General features: G+C 42.5%; 1 protein-coding gene across 1 annotated transcript in view; it reads left to right on the top strand.

Moving 5' to 3' along the window:
• The first annotated feature begins 5,738 nt into the window (after window positions 1-5,738).
• Window positions 5,739-20,864, top strand: part of BACH2 (BTB domain and CNC homolog 2) — a 331,038-nt gene continuing 315,912 nt past the window's right edge. Inside the window, exon 1 of the mRNA XM_040350098.1 lies at window positions 5,739-6,300. The gene's annotated coding sequence lies outside the window, so the exon portion shown is untranslated. The remainder of the gene's footprint in view (window positions 6,301-20,864) is intronic.

Genomic DNA, 20,864 nt, shown 5'->3' with positions numbered 1-20,864 from the left:
TGGGGTCATTTGGGGGGGGGGGTTTACTGCCCTGCCGTTTTAGCACCTCAGAAAATTGAGTTTATTGTATTTTTTTATAACAAAAACATATTTTTTTTCAAAATTTGAGTTTATTTTCTTGTTTATAGCGCAAAAAAGACAAAACACAGAGGTGATCAAATACCACCAAAAGAAAGCTCTATTTGTGGGAAAAAGAGGACACAAATTTTGTTTGGGCACAGCATTGCATGACCGCGCAATTGCCAGTTAAAGTAGCGCAATGCCAAATTGTAAAAAGTGCTTTGGTCAGGAAGGCGGTAAAACCTTCTGGGGCTGAAGTGGTTAAAAAAATGTTTAGTGTAGTGATTTTAATGATGCTTAAAGTGAAACAATAAAATGAAAAATATCCTTTAAATAAAGTGCTTGGGGGGGGGGGGGGGGCTTAGTCTGCCTGTAAAGTGGCCCATCTGTACTGTGTATAGAACCTGCTGCAGCAAAACTAACATTTAGAAAGAAAAATAATTATATCTAAATTGCCGGAAATACAAAAAATAAGCCCAAATTAAAGAAAAAGAAGGCATGGGTTCCCCATGAATATCCATACTAGACCCTTATCCAAGCATTGCAGCACAGCTGGTCAGGAAAGGGGGGGGGACGAGTAAGCAGCCCCCTCTTCCTAAACCATACCAGGCCACATGCCCTCAACATGGGAGGGGTGCTTTGGTGTTGATGAGGACAAGGACCTCTTCCTTAATACCCTGTGCGGTGGTTGTGAGTGTCTGCCGGCAGTGGGCTTATCGGAATATGGAAGCCCACTTTAACAAGGGGGTGCCCAGATTATGTGCCCCATGTGAATGAGTATGTACCCCTACTTATTCACAGAAAAAGTGTCAAAAATAAAGACAATAGGCAGCTTTTAAAATTCCTTTATATAAAAAAAAAAACAATAGGCGGCTTACAGATTCTGATAAGCCCCCTGCCTGCAGACCCCCACAACCACATCCCTTTGTGTCAAAAAGTACCCCCCCCCCCCAATTTTGATGGCATCCCATCTTCGCTTGTACGCCCCTTTCCTGACCAGCTGGACTGCATGCTCAGAAGAGGATCTGGTATGGATTTTGAGGGGGGACCCAAAACCATTTGTTTTTTAAATTTTATCGTGGGGTTCCTCTTAAAATCTCTAACAACCAGCTATGCACTATGCAGCTTGCAGTGCATTGTGGGGCACTTGGTGGGCAAATTCGGATGTTCGCCGAACGGGTGATCAGGCGATGCTGGGCCTGAACTTTTACTTCAGCTGCTGGCCCAACTATAATATCTACCTTAACCACTTCAGCCACGGAATGATTTAATCCCTTAGTGATCAGACCATTTTTTGCGATACGGCACTGCATTACTTTAACTGACAATTGCGCGGCCGTGCGACGCTGTACCCCAAATTTGATCACCTCTGTGGTATTTATTTTTTGCGCTATAAACAAAAGAAGACAATTTTGGAAAAAAAATGATATTCTTTACTTTCTGCTGTAATAAATATCCACCCCCACGATAAAATGTCAGCAGCTACAAATACTGCAGTTGCTGACTTTTAATATAAGGACAATTAACTGTCCAGGGAGCCCGCGATGTCGGCACCCCTGCCGCCGCCATTTGTGGTAAGGAAAACTGGCAGTGAAGCCTATCGGCTTCACAGCCAGTTCCCTACTGCGCGGCGAATGCCCATGCAATGTCCCGGAAGTGGGGATTAGTACCTGTCTAAAACAGCTACTCGTTCACCCCTCCCCCTGAAAGATGACAAATGTGACACCGGAAGGGGGGGGGCAGATAAATGGAGCTTCCACTTTTGGGTGGAACTCCGCTTTAAATCACATTGCTAATTGCATACTGTACTTTGGTTTGTAGCCTAAATACTGAAATTTGCACTTAAAACCGTAACCGTATTTTGGAAATGCCAGTAAAAACTTGGCTGTGCCAGTAACTTTTGTTGTGTGAGTAAATTTCAGTTTGGTAGGTTGGCAACACTTCTTGCAGTGTGTTTGCAGAAAATTGCATGGTGCAAAAGCAAAGCATCATGTGATATCCCTGTGGCTTTTATAAGGCTCAGGTACCTTTTTCCTTTGTTTTCCGCAGGTACAGCAACCCATTTAAGTGACCTTTTTCCTGCGTTTCCTGCACCAAATGCATACGTGTGAAGCAAGCCTCACTATATATGTAATGATGCCATTGGATTTTCTGCGACTGTGTACATGATCCATACATGTACTGTATGTGTTGTAGATAAGTATTCCATATGTAGGCACATGCGTGTGTGTGTGCAGGAATTTGTGAGAGCAGGAATGAATGTCAGTGTGTAGCAATCCCCAATGAACAGTGTGTCAGCATTATGTGAGCTGTGTGTGAGAAGTGTGAGCAGTGTGTGAGCAGGGTGTGAGCAGTGTGTGATCAGGGTGTGATCAGGGTGTGAGCAGGGTGTGAGCAGTGTGTGATCAGTGCATGAGTAGTGCGTGAGCAGGGTGCGTGATCAGTACGTAATCAGGGTGTAAGCAGTGCGTGATCAGTGATTGAGTAGTGCGTGATCAGTGAGTGAGCAGGGCATGAGTAGTGCGTGATCAGTGTGTGAGCAGTGCATGACCAGTGCATGAGTAGTGCGTGAGCAGGGTGCGTGATCAGTTCGTAATCAGGGTGTGAGCAGTACGCAAGCAGTGCGTGATCAGTTATTGAGTAGTGCGTGATCAGTGAGTGAGCAGGGCATGAGTAGTGCGTGATCAGTGTGTGAGCAGTGCATGAGTAGTGCGTGACCAGTGCATGAGTAGTGCGTGAGCAGGGTGCGTGATCAGTACGTAATCAGGGTGTGAGCAGTACGCAAGCAGTGCGTGATCAGTGATTGAGTAGTGAGTGATCAGTGAGTGAGCATTGCATGAGTAGTGCGTGATCAGTGTGTGAGCAGTGCATGAGTAGTGCGTGATCAGTGTGTGAGCAGTGCATGAGTAGTGCGTGACCAGTGCATGAGTAGTGCGTGAGCAGGGTGCATGATCAGTACGTAATCAGGGTGTGAGCAGTACGCAAGCAGTGCGTGATCAGTGATTGAGTAGTGCGTGATCAGGGTGTGAGTAGTGTGTGAGCAATATGTGAGTAGTACGTGATCAGTGTGTGAGCAGTAGGTGAGCAGCGAGTGATCAGTGTGTGAGCAATATGTAAGTAGTATGTGAGCAGTGTGCAGTGTTGCCAACCGCCAGTATTTTTAATGGCAGCCAGTAAAAAATGGGCACTTTTCTCCTACCAGTAAATGCCAGTGAAAGAACGAGGTTGCCAGTAAAAAATATGGCTGTGACACTTAGTTGAGACCATCCCAGTGCCTGCTACAGTGTGTTCGAACTGTGCCGGCAGTGTGTCACAAGAAGTCATGGTGCAAGGGAACGGAGCAGCCAGAGCCTCGTGTGCAGGTCTGCAGAACGGGAGGAAGGCAAGCCGGGAGAGGACTGACAGGACCACCTGGCATGGAGAGAGAGGGTCACTGACTCAGGAGGGGACATGTCATGTTGGTGAGGTGCCATCATCATCTGTGCTGCTGCATACTGTGGTCAGTGTCACTGTGAGAGTCAATATCATGTGTGTTTGCCGCCCATTCTAATTTCTTGCCCTCTCGATTCTTGTCCCTGAGTTAATTAATTACTATATTGAAAATAAAATAAGAAATAGGTTGTTGCCTTAATCACGTTGCTAATTGCATATTGTACAAGTTTGTAGCCTAAATGCGTAAATTTGCACTTAAAACTGTAATTTTTTTCACTTTTGGATATGCCAGTAAAAACTTGACTGTACCAGTAAATTTGGGGTATTGTGTCAGTAAATTTCAATCTGATAGGTTGGCAACACTGGCAATGTGTGAGTAGTGTGAGGAGTAGTGAGTGTATCGTGTGAGTAGGGTGTAGTAGTGAGTACTGTGAGTAGTGTGTGAGCAGTGCGAGGAGTAGTGTGTGAGTAGTGTGAAGTGTGAGAGTCATAGGCGTGCGCACAGGGTGTGCCAGGTGGGGCCTGGGCACACCCAAATCACCCTGTGCTGGGCAGATCCCCCCCCCCCCCCCCCCGCTGCTTGGTTGCAGAGAAAGTGACTGGGGAATGTCACCGGTCCCTTTTCATTGTCTCAAAAGTGAGACATCAGGGCCCTATTTAGACCCCTGATATTTCACCAAAGTCCCCCATAGGAGCACCTAAAAAATTTTTTTTTTAAATAATAAAAATTAGTGTATACAAATATTATAAAAAATAATACAATTGTAAAAACGGAATTGAAAAATAAACTACTGACCTCGTCCACTGCTCTACCGATGCTGTCCATTGCCCTACTACCCTATATATTTATACACACACACGCAAATGTGTTTGTATTTTGGGGTGCACACCCTAATGCAATAGGCTACGCACACCTATGGTGAGAGTAGTGTGAGGGTAGTGTGAAGTGTGAGGAGTAGTGTGTGAGTACTGTGAGGAGTAGTGTGTGGGTAGTGTGAAGTGTGAGGAGTAGTGTGTGAGTACTGTGAGTAGTAGTGTGTGGGTAGTGTGAAGTGTGAGGAGTAGTGTGTGAGTACTGTGAGTAGTAGTGTGTGAGTACTGTGAGGAGTAGTGTGTGGGTAGTGTGAAGTGTGAGGAGTAGTGTGTGAGTACTGTGAGTAGTAGTGTGTGAGTAGTGTGAAGTGTGAGGCCGCGTACACACGGCCGAGAAACTCGACGGGCAAAACACATCGTTTTGCTTGTCGAGTTCCTTGTGAAGCCGCCGAGGATCTCGGCGAGCCAAATTTTCCCATTGCCGTCAAGGAAATAGAGAACATGTTCTCTTTTTGGCCCGACGAGATCCTCGTTGAAAAGTGTACACACGACCGGTTTCCTCAGCAAAAACAAAACAAAACAGCAAGCTTCTTGCTGGTTTTTGCTGAGAAACTCGGCCGTGTGTACGAGGCCTGAGGAGTAGTGTGTGAGGAGTAGTGTGTGTGAGTAGTGCGTGTGAGTAGTGTGTGTGAGTAGTGTGAGGAGTAGTGTGTAAGTAATAATGTGTGAATAGTAGTGTGTGTGAAGTGTGAGGAGTAGTGTGTGAGTAGTGTGAGTAGTAGTGTGTGTGAGGAGTAGTGTGTGAGTAGTAGTGTGTGAGTAGTAGTGTGTGAGTAGTAGTGTGTGAGTAGTGTGAGTAGTAGTGTGTGTGAGGAGTAGTGTGTGAGTAGTAGTGTGTGAGTAGTAGTGTGTGAGTAGTAGTGTGTGAGTAGTAGTGTGTGAGTAGTGTGAGTAGTAGTGTGTGTGAGGAGTAGTGTGTGAGTAGTAGTGTGTGAGTAGTAGTGTGTGAGTAGTAGTGTGTGAGTAGTAGTGTGTGAGTAGTGTGAGTAGTAGTGTGTGTGAGGAGTAGTGTGTGAGTAGTAGTGTGTGAGTAGTAGTGTGTGAGTAGTAGTGTGTGAGTAGTAGTGTGTGTGAGGAGTAGTGTGTAAGTAATAATGTGTGAATAGTAGTGTGTGTGTGAAGTGTGAGAATAGTGTGTAAGTAGTAATGTGTGAATAGTAGTGTGTGAGTAGTGTGTAAGTAGTAATGTGTGAATAGTAGTGTGTGAGCAGTAGTGTGTGAGGAGTAGTGTGTGGAGTAGTGTGTGTGAGTAGTGCGTGTGAGTAGTGTGTAAGTAGTAATGTGTGAATAGTAGTGTGTGTGAAGTGTGAGAATAGTGTGTGAGTAGTGTGTAAGCAGCGTGTAAGCAGTGACAATAGGTGACACAGCAGACAGCTCCAGGGTCGCTGAGCACACAGTAGATGTCAGTGGAGAGTCTTTCTCCAATAGAGAAGAGGGAGGCGTAGAAGGAGGCTGGTGATGGGCGGTGCACGGACACAGAAACAAACACTGTACAGTCACACACATGCCGCTATGCCATCAGGATGAAGACACGGGCACCTCCGCTCCATGCCTGCCTTACCCCACACAAACATACACACACGGAAGTGATGAGAGTGTAATGAGAGTGTGAAGAGCTCCTGTGTGCCCCCCTCCTTTCCCCGGACTCATACACACAGAGGTCTATAGGATCTGCCTGCCGTCTTCCCCCCTTCCTCTCTCTCTCTCTCCAAGGAGCTGGGGGTGGATCCTGATTGAGAAGCTGGCTCCTGGGAACAACAACAACAAGGCAGCCTCACAAGCAGCTACGGCGAATGGCCATGTGATGTCTCCCTGTGGGGTGAGCTTGTGAAACCAAAAATAAAAACAACAAAAAAAAAATACAAACAAAGCAAAATAAACAGAGCCACAACGTGCTGACTGAGTGGAACAAGAGGAACTGAAAGTGCACAGGAGGTGAGTGCTGTGTGAGAGGGCAAGTTGGCTGAGGTGTTTTTTTTATATGTGTGTGTGGGGGGGGGGGGGGTGGGGGGGATGTGTGACCTGAAAACACTATGGGGGTCAAAGGCGTCCGGCTTAGTGTGGTGGAGCGCAGTACAAAGCAACAACAACCCGTATGGACAGCTGCAACAAAGGCCCCCCCCCCCCATCACCACCACCAACGTTGATTGCTGGTGGATGGAGGGAAAGTTGTTGGTAAATAGCCATGGACCACAACCATGACCTAGCCTTGTCACGGTGGCCTCCGGGAAGCCTTGCTTTGTATTGTGATGAAGAAACAGCTGGCACCTTTTTAAAGGCTCCTTTCCACGCCGTTAACTGGCTGAGGAGCGCGCGTCCTCCCATTCATAATCCTGCCGTACGTTGTGTTGTGTTTGTAGCCGTGTGTAAAGGTTTATTTTGGTGAGGATAGGGGTTAACGCAGATTAGCCCCGGGTTACGGCTTGCCTATTTTTATCGCTGCATTCATCCTTTCTGCGATTCGGGGTCACGTTAGGCTTTGGGAAGGCGGAAAGGGTTAATGCGGTGCCGGTCCAGGTGTAAAAAGGAGCGACATGACAGATGTCAGCGAACGTTAGCTTGGAGGAATGTCTGGTCACACACAGGCATGTTGTTACATTGTATATGGTCACACACACACACACAGGCATACGTCACAGTCACAATGAAAGCGTTGTCTTCATTGAAAAGTGCGAGATTACGCTGAGCTGTACATAATGGGAAGTGCGTATCTTCTGATCGTAGCAGAGCACGTCTATAGGAGCTCGTGTTTCCCTATGTCACCACTGCCACATTGACCCATTTTCTTTTTTTGTTCTGTTACTATAGATTTTTATTGAGATTTACAAAATGAAACAAGGCACAGGTTCCACAACCGGCTTTACCAGAAGGAGGTAGAGAATAAAAATATAGCACGTGTAAAAATCATCTCACCCGGAACCAAGAAAAATACACACCTATACCTGACCACTACCACTCCTGATAGGCAACCAATTCCAGATAACTAGGGTATTCTTCGTCATCGGGTGCCCTAGTGTTTTAATGTAGTTTGACAAATTTTCTCTACTACTGTAACCTAGCTAGGATGTTTACATGGACTCTGTAAATACACCCACTGTATAAATCATTGAATGTACAAAAGAAAAGCACGTACATACCTATACCTGACCTCTACCTTCCCTGATAGGCAACCAATTCCAGATAACTAGGGTATTTTTCATCATCGGGCATCCTAGTGTTTTAATGTAGTTTGACAAATTTTCTCTAAAACCTGTGTAACCTAGCTAGGATGTTTACATTGGGTTTGTAATTCTACCCACTGTATAAATCATTGAATGTACAAAAAAAAAGGACATACCTATACCTGACCTCTACCTTACCTAATAGGCAACCAATTCCAGATAAATAGGGTATTCTTCATCATCGGGTGCCATAGTGTTTTAATGTAGTTTGACAAATTTTCTCTAAAACAGTGTAACCTAGCTAGGATGTTTACATTGGGTTTGTAATTCTCCCCACTGTATAAATCATTGAATGTACAAAAAAAAGGACATACCTATACCTGACCTCTACCTTCCCTGATAGGCAACCAATTCCAGATAAATAGGGTATTCTTCATCATCAGGTGCCCCAGTGTTTTAATGTAGTTTGACAAATTTTCTCTAAAACTGTGTAACCTAGCTAGGATTTTTACATGGACTCTATAATTATAACCACTGTATAAATCAACGAATGTACAAAAGAAAAACAAATGCATACCTATTCCTAACCTCTACCTTCCCTGATAGGCAACCATTTCCAGATAAATAGGGTATTCTTCCTCATTGGGCACCCTAGTGTGTTAATGTAGTTTGACGAATTTTCTCTAAAACCTGTGTAACCTAGCTAGGATGTTTACATTGGGTCTGTAATTATACCTAATACATTATTGAATGTACAAAAAAATAAAATAAAATACACACCTATAGCTGACCTCTACCACTCCTGATAGGCAACCATTTTCAGATACATGGGGTATTCTTCAGCATTGGGCGCCCTATCGTTTTTATGGGGTTTACTGATTTTTTTTTTCTAAAACTGTGCAACTATACCCACTGTAGAAATCATTGAATGAAAGTGCATACCTATACCTGACCGCTGCCTCTCCTGATAGGCAACCAATTCCAGATAAATAGGGTATTCTTCATCATTGGGCACCCCAGTGTTTTAATATAGTTAAAAAAAAAAATCCAAAACAATGTAACCTAGCCGGCTTGTTTACATTTGCTTTGTAATTATACCTATACGTTATTGAATGAAAAAAAGAACAAAAGATGCACAGCTATACCTGATTTTTACCACTCCTGATAGGCAACCATTTCCATATAAATAGGGTATACTTCTGCATTTGGGCACCCTAGTGTTTTAATGTGGTTTAGTCATTTTTTTTTTCTTAAACTGTTTAACCTAGCCAGCTTATTTTTTTAATTTATTTTTAACAAAAAAACCTAGCCAGCTTATTTACATGGATTATGTAACTATACGCATAAATTATTGAATGTACAAAAATTACACACCTATGCCTGACCTCTACCATGCCTATAGGCAACCAATTCCAGATAAATAGGGTGGTATTCATCATCGGGTGCCCTAGTGTTGTGATGTTGTTTTACATATTTTTCCCAAAACTGTGTAACCTAGACAGCTATCTTCATGGACTCTGTAACTATACCCATACATTATTGAATGTACACAAAATAAACAAATACATACACCTAACCGCTACCTCTCCTGATCTCCAAGCTTTCTTTTTCCAGATAAACAGGGTAGTTTTCATCAGTGCCCTCCTTTAAGTTTTAATGTAGTTTGACAAATTTTCTTTAAAACTGTGTAACCTAGGCAGTTTGTTTACATCTCTGTAACTCTTCCCACTGTATAAATCTTAAAATGTACAACAAAAAATGGGAAAAAAAATACACACCTATAGCCGCTACCTCTCTTATAAGTTGGCCACCACAAGCTTTCATTTGCCAGATAAATAGGGTATTCTTCATCATTAGGCACCTTAGTGACTTATTATAGTTTGACAAGTTTTCTCTAAAACTGTGTAACCCAGCTGGCTTGTTTACATGGACTTTGTAACTATATCCACTGTATAAATCATTGAATATACAAAAAAAATACACACCCAAACTTGGGAAAAGCTTGTACACCCGGGCTAGTGAACCTACATCTTATGGACCTGTTGGTCAACTTAAAATGGAACAAATGACCCAATTATTTATTTAATTTTGTATGTGTGTATTACATTGGCTACAGACGTTACAATCGTGCAACAGTCTTTTAATTTACCAACACTATATAGTGTGAGGGCCTACCTAAACAATCCATTTAATTCATATCCAATTTTTACAACCTGATTACAGTGCACACGGTGTGACTATGTTGTGGTCGTTGTTGGTTTGAAGCCCTGTGTCAATGTGTTTTTTGGCATGTGATATGTTTGATCCTGAAGATAAATAAACTTGGATCAGCTTTTTCCTTTTTTTTAAGAAGTTTTATAAAGTCTGGCATTTTCTTACTTGCCTGTGGTGTTTGTATTGCAGTAAACTGAGATTGAGTTTCTATGCAGAAAATACACGTTGCAGTATTAACTTTGGGCTATCTTCTAACAGCATTTCTCAACCACAAAGGAACCCTTGAAAAACAAATTCAGGTCCCAGGCAAACCCTGCTTAAAATGATTATACCTACAGGTCCTGGTACATTAAGTAATAATGTAACAAAAAGTTGCATACAGGTTTATATTAAATAATAAATAAGGTGGAATAAACAGAGTTGATACTTCTCAACACCCTTCTGCCCTGCACAACAAAATACATTTTCAGTAGAAGTAAAACCTTGGTTTGCGAGCATAATTCTTTCCAGAAACATGCTTGTAATCCAAAGCACTTGTATATCAAAACATTTTTTTTACAAGGTATAAAAGAGAAGAGAGGTGCCTCTTAGGCCTCGTACAGACGAGCAAACATGTACGATGAAAACGGTCCGCCGGACCGTTTTCAGCGTACATGTCTGCCCGGGGATTTCTGTATGATGGCTGTACACACCATCATACATAAATCCGTGCGTACTCGATACGCGGCGACGCCGCGACGACGTGCGCGGCCCTGCCAGTTCAATGCTTCCACGCATGCGTCAAAGTCATTCGACGCATTCGAGGGATGGCGGCCGCTCGGACATGTACGGTAGGTCTGTACAGACGACGATTCCAGCGGGCATTTTTAAAACATGTTCAGAAATATTTGCCCGCTGGAAAAAGGCCCGGCGGGCAAATGTACGCTGGAATCCTGTCCGCTCGGGCCTACACACGACCGAAACTGGACCAGTTTCAGCAGACATGTTCGGTCGTGTGTACGGGGCCTTAGTGTAGCAATAAGTTGCTAAATGTTGTACCTTCAGTAAATGTAACCATATTGTTACACTTAGAGCAGGAATATGCAATTAGCAGGCCTCCAGCTGTTGCAAAACTACAAGTCCCATCATGCCTCTGCCTTTGGGTGTCATGCTTGTGGCTGTCAGAGTCTTGCTATGCCTCATGGGACTTGAAGTTCTGCAACAGCTGGAGGTCCGCTAATTGCCTATCCCTGACTTAGAGGCTCCTCTCTTCGTTTTTATACTCGGTTGTGACATGACGCTACTCTTATATCAAGACATTGCTTGTATATCAAGGCAAAATGTATTAAAATATGTTGCTTGTCTTGCAAAACGCTCTAAAACCAAGTTACTCTAAACCCAGGGTTTCACTGTAATTTGAAATGTATTTAAATAGCAGAAAAGAAAAGCGGACAGTAAAAATTGTAGTTCACCCTAACATTAGTGGTCAGTGTAGAAGTGACCCCTTACAGTGGTGTTTAGTGGAAAATGATCCCCTAGCATTGCTGGTTAGTGTAGGTGGAAAATCAATATCCAAGTGCTTGATGCGCAAGGAACCCTAGTTGAGTAAGGTGGTTGAGACTATAATTAATCTGTTTTAAAATAATACAAAAATGCTGGAAAAATGTTTAAGATATTTGATGTGAACTGATTTTTATAGGAGGATTTTATTTTGAAATTACACACATTTATAGATCAATGGCATATACGTTTTTTAAGTGTTACAATACATTGGCCAAATAAATTTGTAGTGCAATATAGACACTTAAATGGACAAACTAGTCCTTATTTACTGACATTCAAAGTGCACCTGTGTGCACTCAACCATCCATTCATGTGTCAGTAAATTTTAAAAATATTGAGCTTCTGCTTCATGTACCAGGGTGTACCAGTCAGCGCTTTAGTAAGTCAAATCCTGTGCATGCTCCTAGAATGTGTGTAATGGTGTCCATACATGGGCCTTATTCTTCCTTTGGAATGACATGCAATGAGATATCTGCCCATCTTCCATAGGCTTGCACACCATCAAGTTGAATGGTCAATGCCCAGTGAAAAGGGAATGATGGGCCATCTGTTCAATGAGATTTTCCATCGCATGCCTCACACAGAACTCTTCTATCTCTGTTGGTCTGATAAAGCCCCTTACACACGATCAGAATTTCCGATGGAAAAGGTCAGACAGACTTTTTCCATCGGAAATTCCGACCGTGTTTATGCCCCATCGGACTTTTTTTCGAGGTATTCCGTCGGAGTTTAGATAGAGAACATGTTCATCTTTTACTCCGATGGAGTTCGGAGAGTTTGGCCAGGCAAAAGCCCGACCGTGTGTACGGGGCATAAGACTATCACAAATCTCAGGTGAGTTCATGTAGGACACGAGGCTGATTTCAATCTCAAACTGCTGAGTGATCGAACGTTGTCAGTGTTGTTTGCAATAGATTAAAAATCAAAATGCTGTATAAAATGCTTACTAACAGGTCATAAAAATTGTATTTACGCCTCTAGTTTAGCTCTTCTGTAAAAGCAGAAGTATTGAAGGTTTACAATCCATCACGTTTCTGTTATTTAAGGGAAATTCACTTTTTTTTTTAAAGTAGACGTGTACAGAGAAAACGCATTCCTTCACATCCTCTCTATAGAAACAGTGGCAGTTTAACTGTTGTCTGAAATTTCTCCAGATGCATCAGTGAATATCAATCACTGTTACTGTATGCAAAGCTGCACACGAAAACCAACTGATTCAGCTTATCTGATGCAAAGGGCTCATGTAATGTGCATTGTAATAGAAGCACACACTGGCTGGGTGAATGATGACCTTCAGCCTAGTAATAGTTGCCGGGTCACAGCTGAGAAGTCTGACTAAGCTTTGTAGCTAAATTGGTCGGCCTCCTTTCTTGTTGTCCTTCGCTATGAGATCACCAGTGAAAGGAAGATTGACTTTATCTTTGGATTACTTAGCGCTCTATCTAAAGTGTGACTATGCACAGCATTGAAATGTCCTGCTGCTGAGAAATCTACAAAATACTAAACTAAGCTACACCTCACCTCCTTCAATTTCATTCCCAATTGTATATATCTTGATTTAGTGGCTCATAATTACTCTCCGTTATGTAAATAGTTTGTAATGACAAAGCATAGAGATCAGCATCAAGCCATGTTGCTTGTATTTGTAGAATGAAGTGTTTGGAAAAAGCTTAGAAGAGACCTACTGTACACGGCTATGACTTCAATAACGAGATGACTCTGCTGATCTGTTCATGCTGAACTGGGGATTTTATCATTGTAGCAAACATTAATGGTTTACAGTAAACAACATATGACAAGCCTAATATTATCTGTTTCATTTGCTATTTTAATAGTGTGTGTGTGTATCTATGCCTGTCTCTCTCTCTCTCTGTCTCTCTCTCTCTCTCCATATATATAATATATATATATAGAATCAAATTGAAAGACAGGGCCCACTCCCAGGGGCAGCAGCATTTGCTATTCCTCTGAAAAGTGATCTGCTGTGAATCCCCTGTCAGATAGCAGTACAGGAGCAGCTGCCATACATTCATGAGGTGATGCTGCCACCTCCTAAATGCCCCCTTTTTTTTTCCGGTAGCTGAACAGGGATTTTGAATGGGAGTACCGTGCTGTAGTCACAAGCCTAATCTTTTGTCTATCATTTGTGCCCCATTCACATTTGGTGGCGGCACTGCCTAGCACATACAACATGGGGTACTCATTTTGCTGCGGCATGTGTCCAACCTCCAGCCATTGTGGCAGCTTGAAGGCGATGGCCAGGGGGTGGTAGAACCGTGTATTGTTACTACCTCACTGCCACTTGTGTGAATGAAATGAACACATAATAATGTTAAATTAACATTTTATGTAATATATGTACAGTTAATCAAGTGTGTGTATGTATATAGTTATTTTTGATTAGTTTGTTTATTTTTTCAGTTTAAGTTTTTCGTTTAAATCAGGGGTCTCAAACTGGCAGCCCTCCAGTTGTTGCGAAAATACAAGTCCCATGAGGCTTTGCAAGGCTGACAGTTACAAGCATGACTACCACAGGCAGAGGCATGATGGGACTTGTAGTCCCATCATGGGGTGACCTGCATTGACTTTTATACAGAAGTCGTTTTTGCTGGTCGCCTCTGAAGTCGTCCACAGGACGACTTGCAGAGTCGCCCCCGAAGTCGTGCCGCGGGAGTGTGAACCGGCTCTTAGATTGTTTGTTTACAAACTGCTCTGCTTTCTATGAACTTGAAGTAATAAACACAGGATAAAACAGAGATTGATGTGAGGGGTCGTTCAGAACTACAGCTATGGGGTGGTAAAAGCAGGCAGTTGAGCATTGTTTTTTATTGCCCACACACCTAAACAAAGATTTGCAGCCACTCAAAGCTTTGCACATGCTTTGCATCGCGGGCACCACAAGAATTAATTTCCTGTGTCACGTTTGGCAGGCTTTACCGTCACAGCAAAAATTAAATACACTGTCTCATTTGATGGGCTGTAGCACTGCCAAACGTGACCCATTAAAGTTATGAATTTTTAGCATGAACTGAATTGTCCTGTGTTGAAATATGCAGGTGCATGTGTCTGGTGTGAACCAGCTCATCCTCTGTTCATGGATATGACTGTACCAAATTTTATTAGAATACTGCATAAGCTGGAACGTCCCCCTCCTCTAAATGTGTGTGTGTGTGTGTGTATATATATATATATATATATATATATATATATATATATATATATATATATATATATATACATGTATATATATGTGTGTGTGTGTGTGTGTGTGTGTATATATATATATATATATATATATATATATATATATATATATATATATATATATATATATATATATATATATATATATATATATATATATATATACATGTGTGTGTGTGTGTGTATAATCTATATTACATATCTAATGTTATGCTAATTCATTAGTAAATAAATACAATGCAGTTTTTTTTATATTTTTTTTATTTTAATCATTTCCCTAATACAAAAAGTCAAACTAAACAAACAAACAAAAATCAAAAATAACTATATAAATACATACACTCACTTGACTAACTATACATATATTATATAAAATGTTAATTTAACATTATTATATGTTCATTTCACTGTGCCGCCCTTATTTATTTATTTTTATTATTGAAAGCACCCCATCCAACGGTGCTCCCCACTCCATGTGCTCTTTCTGGAATAAATGAACTCACCAAACAGTGTTGACCAATGATATTAATAGTAAAAAAGTGCTCAATAACCACAATCCACAGCATTCCTTCCATATGGCTATTTCTCTCTACTTCCAATAATCCTCACTGTAAAGCAATGGCACAAAAAGGACTTTCCATACCGTAAAACTGTTTCACTTTATTGACCTAAAATAGCACCATCTTAAAGTGTTTTAATGGGGGGAGCACCCCTTTGTATAAATTGACTATCCATCTAAGGTTTTACCTTAAAGCAGAGCTCCAGGCTCCTTAAAAAAAAAAAAGCATCTGCAGCTACAAAAACTGTAGCTACTGGCTTTTGATATTAGGACACTTACCTGTCCTGGAATCCAGCTGTGTCTTCACAGCCTGCTCCCTACTGCGCATGCACGCTGCGCTTTGTGAATGTCCCAGTGCTGGGGGAAGGAGGAGGGGGACCGAACTTCTGGTGGACTTTGCGGTGACGAAGTCACCCATAAGTGGGAGCTGGTACCACTAGCTCCATGTTTAAACTATGGGCAGTTGGTTACAAGTCTTTACATCCTACCACCCATTGATCTAACATGAGTCTGCAACAGAAACTTGAATGGATACAAAAGTAACATTCATTCTGTTCTGCTCTGCTTCAGCAGGATGACCTGTTCACTGATCCAGTGCCATTCAGATTGGATAGCACTCATGTGAAAGGAGCCTAGGATGAATAAAAAGGTGTACAAAATTAATCTGCAGATACCCAGTGGGGTTGATTTATTAAAACTGCGTGCAAAATCGGGTGCAGCTCTGTAAAGAAACCAATCAGCTTCCAGTTCTTTTGTTGACACTTATGGCCCTTTCACACGAGTGGATCAGTAATGATCCGCTCCGTGTGTCCGCAAAATCTCAGCGGGGATCCTCCGTAAAATCCCTGCTGAGCTGGCAGCTGACAGGACGGTCCTCGCACCCTGTCTTTCCTCCGCTCTCCCCTATGGGGGATCGGTTGAACACAGACCGTATGTCCGTGTTCATCCGATCCGATCCGGCAGACGGAAGAAAAATAGGATTTTCTTCTGTCCGCAAATGCGGATCTTTGCGGAGGCGGACAATTACGGGTGTCAGCGGATGGTCATCCGCTGACACCCGTAATCACATAGGGACCCATGTATGTCCCGTTTTCATCCGCAACGGACGGATGAAAATGCACACATACGGTCCGTACGTGTGAAAGGGCCCTGAATAGAACGAGCAGAAGTTAGAAGCTGATTGGCTGCCATGCACAGCTGCACCAGATTTTGCACTCTCCAGTTTTACTAAAATCAATCCCAGCAAATCTTTGGCTGGGTTTTCTAGGTTAGAGGTAGAGAAACTTTATTTTAATTTCAGAAAAAAAAAACTAAGGCTATAACTAGGGTTGGGACTTTATATGAGGCAATAAGTATATATACCTCCATCCCCAATTTGATTGAACAAAAAGAGCTAGAGGGTGGGACTTTGAACAAAGCACACTGCTAATTGAAAGAGCCAATCAATATATCCATTGTTTTATTAATACAATTGTTGTTTTTTATTTTAATTAAAAATTACATTATGTTCTCATTTGGGTAAGGGCCCTTTCACACGGGCGGATCCCGTGATGACCCGTTCCTCATATTTCCGCTTGCTCAGCGGGGAACGCTTGGTTGATCCCCGCAGAGCCGGCAGATGACAGGGTGGTCCCCACACACTGTGCAGGGACCGCCCTGTCAGATCTCCGCTCTCCTCTATGGGGGATCGGATGAACACGGACCGTCTGTCCGTGTTCACCTGATCCGCTCTGCAGACGGAAGGAATAATAGGATTTTCCTCTGTCTGCAGAATCGGAGCATTGTGGACACCGATGAGATCGCGTGTCAGCGGATGTTCATCTGCTGACACCAGCTATCCCATCGGGATACATGTATGTCTCTTTTTCATCCATAAACGGATGGATGAAAAAATGGACATACGGTCCGCTGGTGTGAAAGAGCCCTAAGGCCCCGTACACACGAGGAGACATGTCCGATGAAAACGCAGACCGTTTTCATCGGACATGTCTCCTGGGAGCTTTTGGTCTGATGTGTGTACACACCATCAGACCAAAATCCCCGCGGACAGAGAACGCGGTGACGTAGAAGACACCGACGTTCTCAAACACAGAAGTGCAATGCTTCCACGCATGCGTCGAATCAATTCGAAGCATGCGCTGGATTTCCGGACGCTGGTTACACATCATAACCAGCGGACATGTCCGATTAGGTGTACTAACCGTCGGACATGTCCGACGGACATGTTTCCAGCGGACAAGTTTCTTAGCTTGCTAAGAAACTTTTGTCCGCTGGAAACCTGTCCGCTAGGCCGTACACACGGTCGGACATGTCCGCGGACCAGTTTCAGCGGACATGTTCGACCGTGTGTACGCGGCCTAACAGAAATTGTGAGGAATGTTGGTAAATTAAAAATCACATATATTAGTTCTTATTGCTACTGTAATGCGCAGGACTTTTTTTTTTTTTTTTTCAAACACAGAAAAATTTACACTTGTTATATTCTTTTTGTCCAGCCTAGGTCATATATATTGTAACTTCAAAAGATAATTAAATTTGTCTGACATTTTTGTCACTTTATGTAAGCTCAAAAAGCCAGTTTGTTACAAACTTACATCATGTCATTTTTTTACGTTCATTCAGCTTCAGCATTTGTCTCTGTGTTCTGTATTTGTGAGTTGTTTACTAAAGACCTGCCAGAGTGTTTATTTTTATTTTTATATTTGTTACCTTTTTGTGTTCTTGGTTTGCAGCAATACATATTTGCTAGTTAAATACCCAGTTATCAAAAATCTATATGTATATAATCATAATCCTCTGGATATCCTGGTACAGTATAATTATTCTATTAATATTCATTCTTTTTTATTGGTGTATATGGTATAAATGATATGTTGTCTATCGAAGTAATGTAAAGTTATAATGGTGTGGCTTGTTGCGTATGTGGTTTTCCACTTGTCACCAGTACAAGCTCCATGTGGACAATGGCTTTTTCTATAAAGCCATTTCAGAGCTTATTTACCTTGTCTGTGTATTTGTTGTAATCGCGGTCAATTTTCAAACATCGCAAAATACGTGAAGAAATAATAGCGAGACAGAACAGTTTTTGTTATTTTGAAGAAACCAAACGGTTTTCCAGGTGTAATCACAATACAGCGTGTAATTATCACAATGGGATGTCGAACCACCTTTAGCCAGAGATTGTCAAAATACACCAGCTTGAACGCTACGATACAGTAAATACAGATGCACCTTTTTTCCGTTTTTAAGTATCGGTTTCAGATGCATGTACAAATGAGGAAGTTCTGTGTTGTGTGACTATGTCGTTTTGTGGTTAAAGAGAAAAAAAAATCCCCAGGGCAACAATTTGATTGATCCATCTGTCTCAAGTGACCCAAAATGCAAAAAAAAAAAGTGTATTGCTTTGTTTGTTATGTTTTTTTTTTTATTATTATTATTATTCTACAGCACGTTTTTGTTGCTAAAGCTGGCCACACTCCGGCAGGTTTTTCTTGGCTTGGGGCAAAAGATCCGATTACTATCTGTTCATTGAGAGATCAGATCAGTTGTGAATCCTCCCTAGACAAACAAGCACTCTAGTTCTACATTCCAAGCGGTCATTTTCAACAAAGATTTTATGACTAAATGAAACCCATACTGAGAGAATTACAAAGACCGTTACTGCTGACTATCTTTCTGAAAATTCCAGTTACCTGGCTGTCTGAGAAATCCCCATTAGTTGTTTGTGTTCTTATTCACACAGCATGCCTAAAAATATATATTGTTTTAAATTTATTTTACATTTTAAAGCAATATTAAAGATAAATAATAAATAAATAAATAATAATAAAAAAAAACACAAAGGTTATACTTTCCTGCTCTGTGCAATGGTTTTGCACAGAGCTGCCCCAATCCTCCTCTTCTTGGGTCCCCAACCGACGCTCTGGGCTCATTCCCCCTACTGAGTGCCCCCATAACAAGCTGCTTACTTTAAGGGGCACTTGTGCATGCTTGTTCTCAAGCCCCACTCTGTGGGGCAGATCCACAGAGAGAGTACGCCGGCGTATCTACTGATACGCCGGCGTACTTTCAAATTTCCCGCGTCGTATCTTTGTTTTGAATCCTCAAATAAGATACGACAGCATCTGGGTTAGATCCGACAGGCGTACATCTTCGTACGCCTTCGGATCTAATATGCAATTCTTCGGCGTCTGCTGGGTGGCGTTCCCTTTGTTTTCCGCGTCGAGTATGCAAACTAGCTATTTCCGACGATCCGCGAACGTACGAGCGGCCGGCGCATTCTTTTACGTCGTCTCTAGTCGGCTTTTTTCGGCGTATAGTTAAAGCTGCTATTTCGTGGCGTACTCAATGTTAAGTATGGCCGTCGTTCCCGCGTATAATTTAAAATGTTTTATTTTTTTTGCGTAAGTCGTTCATGAATCGGGATGGACGTAATTTACGTCCAGGTCAAAACCAATGACGTCCTTGCGACGTCATTTAGCGCAATGCACGGCGGGAAATTTAGGGATGGCGCATACGCAGTTCGTTCGGTGCGGGGACGCGCTTCATTTAAATGAAACACGCCCCCTACCCGCCCAATTTGAATTCAGCGCTGTTACGCCGCTTGAGATACACTACGCCGCCGTAACTTACGGCGCGAAATCTTTATGGATTCGAACCAAAGCCAGGTAAGGTACGGGCGGCGTAGCGTATCTCAGATACGATGCGCCGGGGGCAGATCTTTGTGGCTCTGCCCCTGTGTGTCCTGCTCTCTCCTCACTGCCTGTAATTGACAGCCTCTGCTCTCATGCATATTGTTGGATGATCGAGATCAGGCTCGGGTGAGGATTGGGGGAGTGCTGCATACTGATTTTTTTTTTTTTGCCTTCATGCAAAGACTGCATGAAGATAAAAAAAAACTTTAGCCTTTAGAATCACGTTAACGCATGCCATAGACGGCTTCCAGATTTGAACCATGTGTGGGCAGGCTGAATGTACTAAGTGGATCACTCGATCAACTTGGGTACAACCAGCCTGCTGGATTTTACATGCGATTAATGCTAGAGGCTGGTATAGCCGCTAACAATAATCACTGTATTCTCTCAGTGGGGATGGCTTCCTCTGCGTTACCCCCCTGCCAGGAGAATACAATAGCTCAGAAACAGGGATTACTGCATCAGTATTGATGGGGGAATCAAGTGACTTTCTTTCCTGCAACCCGTGGTTGCAGGAAAGAAACTTGCACCGTGTATGGCCGTCATAAGTTGCATATTGTGGAGCAGTATTTAAGGCTGGGTACACTACTACACTACTTTCATCCTACTTTGCTCTGTGTTCAATGTTTCCCTATGAGAGCGTCTTGTAGCGTCCTACACAAGTCGGTCCGACTTTGAAAATGCTCCCTGTACTACTTTTGGTCCTACATTGATCCTACTTCAGGCCCATTGAATATCATTGAAGTCGGACCAAAGTAGTATCCTGTTCATGAAAGTAGGATGGATGTAGGACCAATGTAGGATAAATGTAGGACCAATGTAGCAGAGCAAAGTAGGGTGAAAGTAGTGTAGTAGTGTGAACCCAGCCTGAAACAGGACTCTCTAATCAACTTGGAATAGTTTGCAATGTGCAATTAGGAGACAGATGTAGGGACAGTTTTATAGTATAAATTAAAGGAATTGTAAAGTTAGAATTTTTTTTTTTTTTTTATCTTAATGCATAGAAACCTTCTGTGTGCAGCAGCCCCCCTAATACTTATGTGAGCCCCATCTCTGTCCAGCGATGTCCACAAGTGTCTCGGCCATCCGACACTCTCCCTCCTAATTGACTGAGACACAGCAGGG

The sequence above is a fragment of the Rana temporaria genome, chromosome 4, assembly GCF_905171775.1.
Source record: "Rana temporaria chromosome 4, aRanTem1.1, whole genome shotgun sequence".
NCBI classification, from domain to species: Eukaryota; Metazoa; Chordata; class Amphibia; order Anura; family Ranidae; genus Rana; species Rana temporaria.
Note: the sequence above shows the minus strand (reverse complement) of the source record. Positions and strands in the feature narration are given on the sequence as shown.